This window comes from Otolemur garnettii, unplaced genomic scaffold (genome assembly GCF_000181295.1).
Source record: "Otolemur garnettii isolate 467f Iridium unplaced genomic scaffold, OtoGar3 scaffold00039, whole genome shotgun sequence".
In the NCBI taxonomy this organism is placed as follows: domain Eukaryota; kingdom Metazoa; phylum Chordata; class Mammalia; order Primates; family Galagidae; genus Otolemur; species Otolemur garnettii.
The window spans coordinates 4,952,861-4,963,718 of NW_003852434.1; the positions used below are offsets into that span (position 1 = coordinate 4,952,861).

Here is a 10,858-nt window from a genome sequence, read left to right on the forward strand (position 1 = left end):
TGTCCATGCACAGCTGCACTGCCTCCTCCTCTCCATCACAGCCACATCGTTATCAGTGGTCCTGAGACCAAGTGAGAGAAATCCTGGAGGTTACAGCACTAGGCTTCTCATGAGCATTCAGCGCCTTCAAAGTTCTAAAGAAAAAATATTTCAACCTTATGTATACTGCCTAGCCAAATAACAAAACATGAGGATGAAATAAAGAAATTTTCAAACAGGTAAGAACTATGAAAATTGACATTCCCTACAGGCCTCCTTAGGTAGCTCTCTGAGGGCATCCTCCAACAGAACAAGGAAGAAGACATAAACTGCTTGAAAAAAAGTGGTTAAGAGAATTTCCAAGCCTGGAAAAAGTCAAGACTATAATAATTATAGATAAGAACGAGAGTTAGATCATCACTCACCAGAGATGAAAAGAAAAAAAACCTATAAAAGAAAGGCAGCTCAAATTTGAAGCTAACTAAGGTGTGGAATGAGTTGGAGTAAATGATAAAAAGAGAATTCTCTCGACCTTAATACTAGAGTTGCTTTCTTTAGTATGACACTGCTTTCTTTAGTATGGATCTGAACTGGGTACACTTAGAGAAGGAAGCATAGTCACCGTGTATTATTCAACTCACAGAGTAATATTTTTTAACAGCTGAAATACCATGAATCTTGTTTATTGACTGTCAGTATTAACAATTTTACAATTCATTCTAATCTGTATGTTAGAGTATAAAAGTTATCAAATTAAAAATAAAGATTTTTAAAGAAAATAAAAGCAGAGATGATACTTTTAATGAGATGAAGAGGGAAAGAAAAGGTCTTTGAGTGAAGAGTGGGAGTGCTAGTGTCTTCACCTTACAAGGTTCATACACAGAAAACCAAATATTTTCTTTAGTTGTTAGAAGCAGAAATGAGGACTGGGTAGTACTATAAAGTTTCAAGGTCACCACTGGAAAAAGCAATGTTAGTATCCAAAGGAGGAGAAAGGGATAATTGAAGGGAGACAGGACTGTGAATGACATCGGTAGGGTAGAAATACACTAAGTCACCATTTATCTTAGAATAATGCCCATAAATAATGTTTAAATACAATCAGTGAAGAATTGTTTGGCCCTATGAGGAAAACGATCAGAAACGCTAAAATTAGAAATGGTGAAAAGAGATTCCCTCTGAGAGTGGCAATCGGGCTGAGAGGGGGAAAGGGCCCAATCAGAAAGAGAAGGACTCCTCCACGTAATGTGAACATAGAAAGCTAAACACAGTCCCCTGCTGTCACAATGACAGACCACATAAACAACAAGGGTCCCATAAAATTCAATGGCGCTGACAAATTCCTGTCCCCTAGAGATGTGATAGCCCCCGTAACCATCCCAGGACAACACATTGCTCACAGGTTTGTGGTGGTGCCGCTGTCAACAAACCTACTGTGCTCCTGGTGTATAAAGGCAGGCAGGTGTGAGGACGGACGGTGCACGACAGTCAGTGATGATAGTAACGATGTTACTGGTTTATGTAATGACTATATTATACTTTTTATTATTATTTTAGAGTGTACTACTTCTAATTATAAAAAAAAAAAAATGTGAACTGTAAAACAGCCTCAGGCACGTCCTTCAGTATTCCAGAAGAAGACCTTGTTGTCACAGGAGGTGACAGTGCCATGCGTGTTACTGCTCCTGAACACCTTCCAATAGGACAGGATGTGGAGGGGACAGACAGTGATGCTGACCATGACATGTGTTTGTCTCTTAGTTTTCAACAAAAATGTTTAAAAACCAAAAGAATAAAATTTTTGAAAAATAAAAATGCTTATAGAATAAGAATATAAAGAAAAAATACATTTGTACAGCTGTACAACGTGTTTGTGGTTTAAGCTAAGTGATATTACCAGAGTCAAAATGTTTAAAGAAACTTTCTCAAAAGTTTATAAAGTGAAAAAGTTACAGTAAGCTAAGGTTAATTAATGATTGAAGAGAAATTATTTCTTGTAAGCACAGTAGATCCTAAGTGTACAGAGTTTATAAAGGCGATAGCAGTGTACAGTAACATCCTGGGCTTTCACATTCACTCACCAGCCACTCACCGACCCAGCCAAGCAACTTCCAGGCCTGCGAGGTCCATTCACAGTGAACACCCTGCACAGGTGTGTACAGTACCATTATTTTGTCTTTCCTACTGTAGTTTTAATGCACCTTTTCTATATTTAGACACACTTACCCTTATGTTACACTTGCCTACAGTATTCAGCACAGTCACATGCTGTAGAGTTTTGCAGCCCAGGTGTGCAGTAGGCCACCCCCTCCAGGTTTGTGGCCTACTGAAGCGTGTGTAGGCACGCTCTATGAAACACCAAACAATGCATCCCTCAGAACACATTCCTATTAAGTGACATGCAATTGTATAAAATGCTATTAACTCTAACACGAGATTGAAGTAACAAGATTGATTAGTAACAGCTAAGGAAAACTCTGAAGAAAATAGCAACAGCTGACAAAAAAAATAGCAATTCTTCCCCGGAGCTGAGACGAGTGCTTAGGGAAGGCATCTGCTCCAGAGCTGAGCTCCAGACTCTGCAGGAGAGGGCAGAGCGGCAGCTCACTGGACGACAGGGAAGTCACCATGGTGCCTTGCAGCCAAATTCTCTAGAAATCTAACATCCAAAGAAGGTCAGAAAAACCACCCTCTGGGGTGCTAGGAAGCCATTCATAGGGAAACCACCTATAGGTGCCCACACCTGGGAACTTGTGGCAATGCTGCCAGAGGAGGCCTCCAAGGAAACTGTTGGCCACTGGTGTGGGCAAAGCCACACCCACCACAGCCTGGAGTTGAAGAAGGCTGCCATGTTGAACAGCACTGAGCCCTTCAGAAGCCATCTATGCGTCAGGAGCTACAGAAGGGCACTCAGGAACAAAGAAGAGAAATCCACTCTTTCTCTAGTGTCCTTCCAGCACCTTCTACTGGGAAAGTTTAACACCATCCTTATTGCAAAAGGGAACTGCTTAAAGGACCCAGGTCCATTGTTGCAGAACAGGCAGTGAAGGGTACATTTGGAGCTAAGCAATAAATCGATAACTACCCCATAGTAACCATGGCTTCCCTTTATAAGCCATTATGGATAGTTGGGTGCTTTTAAACACGTGCATGTTTTATTTTAATAAAATTTGTAAGATATTATTTTCTAAAATCCTATATCTCTACTGTAATTCCCTGATTTTCAGGCCTATCTATTAAATATTTGTGCTTATCTACACCATTTATACCTTAAATCACAAAGCATCCTCTTCCACCCCTCCCCTCCAAAAGCTTCTCCTCTTCTCTTATTTTACCTGATGACCCTAAGTCAGAAAAATGGGAATTAATTTAGATGCCCCCGCACAGTCTCTCTCTCACCCCCCACCCACGCCACCCTTCCAACTAGCTTCTCCCTGAGTAAAATCATTCTCTGTTATCTCTCCACATTCCCTCCTTTGCTCTCCTGCTCCCTTACTTTAATCCCTCACTATCCTAATAGTCGCCTAAGCGTTCTCTCCCACCACTTCCCAACACACCTGCTTCCACGAGACTTTTTCTAAATTTAGATTTCCTGCTATCTCTCCGTACTCCCTGAAATTCATCAATTGCTCACCCTCTATTTCTTTCAGAATAACATTGAAATTCCCTAGCATGGGACAAGAAGACCTCAGCATAACCCCAGATGTATTTTATGCTCCAGTCACACCAAACTGGAAGCATTTCTCCAACAGAACAAGATTTTATAATGGAAATCAGATATGCAATCATTTAATTATGAAACCTATTTTGCATTGGTAAACTGCTATCGATTACAAGTCAGTCTCTACGGGGAATGAATAGCTCACCAGCAGAGGAGAAAAAATAACTTACACAGACAAAGCAGGGAGAGAAACACGGGCCACTCTGAGTGCATGGCTGGATGCACGGCCTCTATCTTCATGTGGACGTCTCTCCTGGGACTCTTTAGTTTACCTTTGGAAGCCATGATAAATGCAGCAAGCACGAGCGTAAGGTCAGGACTCGGCAACAGAAGGAACTGAAGTGTGTGAGCCAAAGAGTAATGAGAAAATGTTTATATATTTATTTTTGCTTGCAATATAAAAATAACCTTAGAAAAAACAGAGAACATCTTTATTATTGAAATCTCTGCTGCAAGAGGAACAAAGACTTCCTATTAAAATCTTTTCTTTTGGCTTGGCACCTGTGGCTCAAGCAGCTAAGGCACCAGCCACATACACCTGAACTGGTGGGTTCGTATCCAGCCCTGGCCCGCCAAACAACAATGACTGCTGCAACCAAAAAACAGCTGGGCGTTGTGGCAGGCACCTGTAATCCCAGCTACTTGGGAGAAGGCAAGAGAATTGCTTAAGCCCAGGAGTTGGAGGTTGCTGTGAACTGAGATGCCACAGCACTCTACCCAGGGCAACAGCTTGAGACTCTGTCTCAAAAAAAAAAAAAATCTTTTCTTTTATTTCAGATTGATATATAGGCACAAATGATCACGTTACATTGTTTGCATCTGTTACATAAAGTCCAAGTTGTAGTTGAGCCCTCCACCCAGGAGATGTTCTGTATACCCCTACATTATACCTGTTAAAGCTCTCGAGCATCGTACCAGTTGTTCCACTGAAGAATTATAGTGTGACTAATAATTGTAGGTTTCTTAGGAAAACAGGCAAACAGACCCTACTTCCTCTACCTCTCTTGCTGATCATCCTTGACTTAGCAGTGAATAAATACACACAGTTTTTCTGATTCTCTCAGCTGAAACCTAGTACTCTTTATCCCAACTGCCATAATATTCTGGGTATATTTCTCCCCTTAAGCCTCGTACCTTACCTAACAATTGTCAGTGTAATGCACTCTCCCTCTTGCCTGCTCAGAGAGGAACTGAGAGTAGAGGCTTCCTTTTATCTGTGTATCAACATACCCATAGGTGACCCTCAGACGTAATAATCACAATACTTTTTGTTAAAAAGAACTGACAGATTTATTGTGCAATGGCTGTTGATAGAATGTCCCGCTGATATTCTTGTTTATTTTGCAAACTATAAGTGGTTCAGGAACTCGACCTGAAAATTTTCTCAGAGGCTTCAAATTTCTAAGCTACGACAGATAATTTGCTCCCCAGTATTTATTACTGCTGCCCACATGCACATTAGGGCAAAACACTTTGGAAAACCATTCTATCCCTTTCACATTCGGGGAGCTGGACTACATTTAAACCACTCATTATCCATCCCACCTGACAAAAAAGATTAGCTGGCATTGTCCTTAAAATCTGGTTTCTTGCCAGACTGGGAAGGCATTTAGAAATCAATAATTCATAAAAGATACTAATAACTCCAAATAAGCTTCTTCAGAACTGTGCCATTAGTGGAAGTCTCTGAAAAGCATGTAAGTTACTCTCCGTTCCTGGACACAGTGAACATCAAATCACCAGCTGTGTGTAGACATTTATTCATCTGCGTACTTAAGATTTTTTAATTCATATTTTTTGTTATTTCAATAGATTTAGGAAGTGTGAGGGGGGTTTTGTTGTTGCATGGATAAAGTGTATGTTGAACTCAGGGAGTTCAGTGTGCCTGTCACCAAAATAATAACATTGCACCCAGTAAGTAATTTTTACCCTCACTCCCCTCTGCTTTATTTCCAGCGTCTACCGTGCCACTTTATGGCCGTAGATGCATATACACATTACTCAGCTCCCACTTCTGTTTTTTCATTCCTGAGATATTTCACTTAAGATAATGATCGCCAATTGCATGCAAATTTCTGCAAAGACATTATTTCATTTCTTTTCCTAGTTGAGTGGTTCTCCATCATAGGCATATGCCATTTCTTTATTCACTCATGAGTTGATGGGCATTTAGGGTGATTCCATATCTTTGCAATTGTGAATTATGCCGTGATAAACATTGGGGTGCAAGTGTCATTTGATCTTTTCCTTTGGGTAGATACTGAGTAGTGTTATGGCTGGATCAAATAGTATGTCTACTTTTAGTTCTTTTGTTTGTTTGTTTGAGACAAAGTCTTGCTCTGTTGCCCCAGTTAGAGCGCCATGATTTACTGCTTTCTCATCATAGCTCACTGCACTCTCAAACTCCTGGGCTCAAGAGATCCTCCTGCCTCAGTTTTCTGAGCAGCTAAGACTGCAGGTGTGAGCCACTATGCCCAGAAATTTTTTTTCTATTTTTTGTAGCAGCAAGGTCTTGCTCTTGCTCAGGCTGGCCTCGAACTCCTGACCTCAAGCAATCTTCCCACTTTAGTCTCCTGCAGTGCTAGAATGAGCCACCAAGCCTCCAATGATGACCATGGTTTCATGCTTGTTGGCCATTGAGTGTCTTCTACATGTTTACACAATCTCACCGTGTGAGCTCCCTCCTCTGTGAGTGTCTCAAGCCAGCCAGCGTCAGAGGCTGCACCTAAAGTTAACCTTCCCACAGGTAGAAGTTTCTGTAGAATTATTATGAGTGTGGTAAAGAGTTTGCTTTGGTTAGAAAAATCAAACAAAAAGAAACCAATATTTAGATTTTGCTAATTCACTAATTTAATTAAGTCAAAAACCCCACACTATTGTGTGAGCAGAAAAAGACTCACCTTCTTCATCATCAGTCTGATCTTTTGTGACTACGACGGGTGTTTTTGCTGCCGCTGCCTGTCCTGTTTAGCAGCTGACTTGTCCTAGGGCCCATAGTCCGGCCCTCCAACCATCTGAGGGACAGTGAACTGGGCCCCTGTTTAAAAAATTTGAGGACCCCTGCTTTAGGTTCTGCTCAAACCTTTCCCTCTTCAACTAGCCAAATTAGTACTCTCCTAGTTTTTACCTGAGAGGCAACAAAACAATCCAAATTTGAATATGCACATATTTCAGTAAATATCATTTACTGTATGTTACACACTTTTGCATACATTTAAAACTTAGCAACACCCCTTTCTGCAACCTTCGTTTTCTAGGCAAATGTTTTGAATAAGCTACTAATCAGTGAGGAAAATTCAGACTGGGCCAATAAGAGTAGAAATATTTAAGTACTCAATTTTTAAATTTTCAAAGGAAAAATAATAAGACAAAGTAACAGATTCTGAACAGATAAAGAAGGAGAAGGAAAATTATCCCAAAATTTTTGCAAAGATGTTTGGAGGAGGCACACAGAAATAATAAATACAGTTGATTTGGACAGTGCAAAGTTGCCTGGTGGAAGAGATTTGAGCAGAACCTAGTAGAAAAGTCTTGTAGCTACTTTAAAATGTGGCACTGGAGTAGTTGCAAAAGATCAAACTGATGATGAAGAAGGTGAGTCTTTTTCTGCTCATACAATGGTGTGAGTTTTTTGACTGAATTAAATTAGTGCATTAAGGGCTGGGCATGGTGGCTCAAGCCTGTAATCCTAGCCCTCTGGGGGCTGAGGCAGGTGGATTGCCTGAGCTCACAGGCTGAGTAAGACCAGCCTGAGTAAGAGCGAGACCTCTTCTCCAAAAATAGGGACGGGAATTGCGGCGGGTGCCTGTAGTCCCAGCGACTTGGGAGGCTGAGGCAGGAGAATCACTTGAGCCCAGGAGTTTGAGGTTGCTGTGAGCTGTGATGCTACAGCACTCTACTGAGTGTGACAGAGTGGGACTCTGTCTGAATAAATAAATAAATAAGCAAAACTTAAATATTGGGTTATTTTTGTTTGATTTTTCTAACAAAAGCAAACTCTTTACCATCCTCATAATGATGCTACCAAAACTTCTACCCATGTGAGAGTTAACTTGAGGCTCAGCCTCTGAAGCTGGCTGGCTTAAGACACTCACAGAGGAGGGAGCTCACGCAGAGAGTCATGTAAGCATATAAGAATGTATTTTCTAATACATATAAAATAATAGTTTTACAAAGCCACACTCACCTCTTCATTCCAAAATTGCCTTTCAATTTCCCAAAACCAAACAAATAAAGCAGAAGTGGTCAGGTGTCTCATAAGCTGCTGTTTCTGAAAGTTTCCATTATGTTTATTTTTTTTTTACAATAGTAGTAGGCTTTTATTTTACACCTATTATGCCATGAATTCATGGGGAAAAGGTTCCAGTAGCTCAGGGAGGCGCCTTGCCATTGAATATGACAAAGCTTTATATGACTATTATGCTGTGAATTCATGGGAATAGGTTCCAGCACCTTATATTACTGTTACATGGGGTCTCTGAGCTATACACCTATTATGCCAAGAGTTCATAGGGAATGGGTTCCAGGAGCTCAGGCTCCTTTCCGTTGGTTCTCACAAAGTGGGCTTCTCTGGGTGGAGCAAGCTGGCGCTTCCGTTGAACCCAGGTACCTTCCTCTTTGGCTTCCTTCTTTTTCTGATCATTTTCCTTCACACAATTCAGGAAGCTATCTCAGCTCTCAGAGTGCTTAATATGCCCAATACCAACATTAATCCTCTTGGCAAGAATCTTGCCCTTAACTTGTTTGTTTATAACAATGCCAACAGCATGCTGGGTGACACTGTAGACTCTTCCAGTTTTGCCATGGTAACATCTGTGTGGCACGCCTTTCTGAACAGTACCCATCCCCTTGATGTCTACAGCATCACCTTTCTTGTAGATTCCCATATATGTGGCCAAAGGAACAACTCCATGTTTTCTAAAGGCCTAGAGAACAAGTATCGGTGCCTCTCCTCTGTCCCTTTGCCTTTGTCATTTTGGTGAATTACTGGAAGATGGCATCTCCGGCCGAAAGTCCCCATCATGTTTCAAAAACTTTAGAACCTGGTCTCTCACCCCTTCTCATTCATAGGAGGGGCCCACTTCCAACTCTCTTTGGAAGTGCTCTAAGCTTTTTCTGTGTTCTTAAATAAAATTTCTCTTTGTTACATTGAAAGAAAAAAAAGACTTTAGAACCTGAAGTCTAAAAAGTGTTATCTTTTTGTAGTTTCAAAGTCCATTATTTTTCTTTTCTTCTTCTCTTTTCCATATCTGTTACCCCAGGGATTTTATTTCAACCTTGCATTCATATTCAGTTAAACGTTCCTTTTTCTTCATTATCATCTTTCAGATTCTCATCCAGACATTACTGCAGGGAACTTGAGATTTCAAGAAAGCCGTCAAAAGACGTAACAAAGGAGGACAAAGATAAAGCATGAGCTTTGTTGAAAGTGACTTCGCATTAGGTTTTTCTTAAGTTAAACTTTGAGTTTTGTGTGAACATATTTGAATACATTAAACTTTAAATTTTTTAATCGATCCATCATTTACCAGTATGGTCAATGTGAGCACATGCTCACACGCACATCTTACGTTTGTTTATTTAACGTTTATAATCCACTCCCTACGTACTGGACACTGCACTGTGTCTTTCTAGAAACCATAGTCTTCCTTGTATTAATAGCTAACTTAAAGGTAGTCATTTTCTAACATTCCTTCATATTTTCTTCCTGAAAGTAGTTTTGCTCCTAAAAATAAGGATACAAAGGCATCGATCCTGCTATGACATCTAATGAGTTCTATTCAAACTCTGTTGTCTTATCAGAGCTATTTCCCTTCAGATGTTAATAAGCACCTACTCTGTGCCAGGTGCTATGTCTAATGCAGATAAATTTCAAAGTACACAACAGCTGAAAGCAGCCCTTTTCCCACAAGGCTTGCAAGTGGGAGCTGTTGTAAACTGGCCCCAGTTGACTTTTCCAAACATCTTTATTTCTCTGCACATTCCCAAGCTCTCTATTCCTTCCATAATGAACTATTTGGATTGAACTCACCCAAATGGAGACATTACACTTTACATATTATATTCAACTTTCCCTAATCTTTGATTCAAATTTAATAATGTATTAAAATCTAATAACTGCCACAAACCTCAGGAAAATACAAAGTAATCACGGGACTGTAACTTTCGCATGGACATTTATGCAAGGAAATAAGTATTTCTTCTCAGTAAGGAAAAAAATAATAATGTTAGTAATTTTTTCAAATTATTTTTCAAAATATTTTAGGAACCAAACAGAACTCATACTTAACAATGAGTTCTAAAAGATAGCATACAATTGGAATATAAATATAGGGGGCATATGTCCACTATAACAATATTTTTATGACAGAGGCAAATCTATTTAAACTAGAACAAGTAAACCATGCTGCTATATTAAGGCAGAATAGCAATAGAATAGGACAACTGCATCCAGAATATGACAATCTTGAAAAAGAATCCTGGGACCATCACTTATCAGCAATATGAGTTCTGGAGCATTAATATCTCAAAGCCCCAGTTTCCTAATCTGTCAAGCATAGCTAGCCACAGAGTTTTTGTGAATGTTAAATAAAGTTTAACAATGAATAGCACATAGGTAGTACTCAGCAACAATCTATATACTATGGAGTAAGTATACAGCCATAAGAAAAGATAGAGACTTTACATCTTTTATGTTTACCTGGATGGAGTTAAAACACATTCTTCTTAGTAAAGTATCTCAAGAATGGGAAAAAATATACCCAATGTACTCAATGCTAATTTGAAACCAATATATAAACACTACATACCCACATGAATGATAAAACATGGTCTAGCAAGGGGGAAGAGAGAGGGAGGAAGGGGGAGGAAGATGGCGGGAGGTGGGAGGGCAGTGAGCAGGTCTCACCTAATGTGCACTTGTGTGTTCAGCACGCCCCCTGGGTGAAGGACTCAGCTACAACTTGACCTCTACCTTAGAATTGAAAACAATGTAAATTCATATTAATTTGCAATAAAAAAGTCATCAAATACTTTTACTTTTATATCTTTGTAGGAGTATTTAAGTTAACAAGATTTCTTTCTTTCAGTGAGATTGTTCCTTATCAGTGAGTAGTATCAAGTGTTCAAGGAAGGAACAACAATGACAATACTGAGCAA

General features: G+C 39.9%; 1 pseudogene; it reads left to right on the forward strand.

Moving 5' to 3' along the window:
- The window catches only part of LOC100963515, a 38,143-nt pseudogene that overhangs the window by 11,604 nt on the left and 15,681 nt on the right, over positions 1-10,858 (forward strand).